Raw genomic sequence first — 2,057 nt, 5'->3', positions numbered from 1 at the left:
ATTTATTTCATATGTTTCTACTATGTCTAAACTATTGTCTGTGCATATGTATGAAGAGATGTTGGGAAGATGTTCACCTAATGTTAAAAAGACATACATGGGTTGATTTGTTTTTGTAATGAACGTACACAATATTTTGGAAAAATATAATAGTCAGTATTAAAAAAAAAATCACAACAAAATATATCTTACGATGTCATTTACTTTCTTAAGATGCGTCAATGTTTCCCCTACAGTCTCCTGATGAGATAAAGAACAGAGTCCTTAGCAAAGTCTGCAAGGCCCACTGTGATCTGGTCTCTGTGGTGTTGCCACAGGACACCTGTCCTCACACATGCTGGGCATGCCATGCTTCTTGGCTCAGGCTGTGCTCTCTGGCTGGAGGACTTCCCTGCATGGCTCCCCCAGAGAAAGCCCTGGGCTTCCTCCAGCCCAATACAAACACCATTTGCTCCTTGACGCTTCCCCAGGAAACTCAGAAGGTATCGCTCCCCTGTTCAGGGGTTATAGAATTGCATTTATTCTTCTACTTTAGGACATGTTTCTTTTTTTCTTTCTTTTTTTTTTTTTTTTGATTTAATAAAGTTTTATTTTTTCAAAATGTACAGCTTGTGGGACCTGTTATTCATGCATCTTCACCAACAGCTAGGGCATCCCCACCTTTGGTGTTTCTGGTGTAAATTACTTGAGCTCTGTGCTTTGAAACTAGTTTAATAAGTCCTTTACTAAGGAGCTCCTGAAGGGCTGCCCTGGCCAAGGAACCGCGGATCTTCAGTCACTCAGAGACAACAGCCGGGGTTATAAGCTTGTAGTTGGGAACTTACTTACACAGTCTGTCGTATGTTGCTTTGTCAAACAAGACTAGGTTATTGAGTTTGTCCTGAACTTTGCCTTTGGACCACTTCTTCTTTTTGGCCTTGCCCCCAGATTTGTTCACTGGGTCTTTATCTTTCTTGGCTGACTTTCCAGCATCTTTCTTCTTCTTGTCGTCCTTGGGCGGCATAGCAAAAGTTCTGGAGCAGCTGCTATCACCTTTTCCTGAGAAGATGTCGGACGAAAAAAAGCTAGGGCATGTTTCATACTTCCTTGCCATGTGGTATGCTGCAGCCAGGTTCTGCTTGTTCTCAAGACCTGATTCTGTGCATCTCTTCCAAAGACGTCTTACAGGTCTCTTGAAATCAGCCATGGTGGGACTATTTATACCGTAAGAATTTGCAAATGCTATATAATTGGGTATTTTTCCCCTGGAGAAAACTGGTGGTTAACCATTTACCAGCATACCCTCCTTCCACCTCAGTCAGCTCATCTAGGTCAGTCTGACCGCCTCCCCTAAGCGCCTTGCACAGCGCTTTGCTCAGGGCAGGAGCTCACTTGCAGATAACCACCTTCTGGAAATGTGGGGTAAGCAGAAGGGCAATCCAGGAACTGCCTGTCATTCCCCCAGCTGTGGGTGTCAGCCAGCCCTGGACTAAAGTGTGAGAACTACTGTTATGCAGGTTCCAGCCATCTTCCTGGAGAAATCCAGTCCCACCTGTGTGAGAGGAAACACCAGGCTTACCAGGAATTGAAGGAGCCCCAGGCCTCTACAATCCCTAAATCTTACATAATGGGGAGGCTTAAGTGACTCAGTAAATGAGCCAAGCACTTCACACTTGGAAAATGCAAGGTGGATGGTTAAACTGGCCCAAGTAGCATTGATCATCAGTTTACTGGTGGGGTTAGAGGGGTCAATCCAGTTCCCTAAAGCACTGTTTGTACTTTTCAAGGGAGATTGCAAATGACAGAGAGGAGAGCGAAAGGCAGGCCTGGGCGATGCTCCCAGGGGATCCCGAAATGCCCAGATCTGCAGCTGTGACCTGCAGCATGCCCAGGTCTGTGCAGGACACTTGAGCAGGTGGGATCCTCAGAGAACTGGCAGACTTAGCCATGAGACCAAGCCACTCACTTCCCAGACTCTGGTCATCAGAACTCATGCTCACATGTGCCCCTGAAGCCCAAAAGAAAGAAGATCTGGGATCCTGCCCCTCCAGCCAGCAGCCAGGGCCTGGGTCTCGGTC

General features: G+C 46.3%; 1 pseudogene; it reads right to left on the bottom strand.

The window, feature by feature from the left end:
* Nucleotides 1-565: 565 nt before the first annotated feature.
* Nucleotides 566-1,004, bottom strand: LOC150015741 (small ribosomal subunit protein eS25 pseudogene; annotated as a pseudogene).
* Nucleotides 1,005-2,057: the final 1,053 nt, after the last annotated feature.

This window comes from Furipterus horrens, unplaced genomic scaffold (genome assembly GCF_987537825.1).
Source record: "Furipterus horrens unplaced genomic scaffold, mFurHor1.1.pri manual_scaffold_3, whole genome shotgun sequence".
Classification (NCBI taxonomy): domain Eukaryota; kingdom Metazoa; phylum Chordata; class Mammalia; order Chiroptera; family Furipteridae; genus Furipterus; species Furipterus horrens.
Note: the sequence above shows the minus strand (reverse complement) of the source record. Positions and strands in the feature narration are given on the sequence as shown.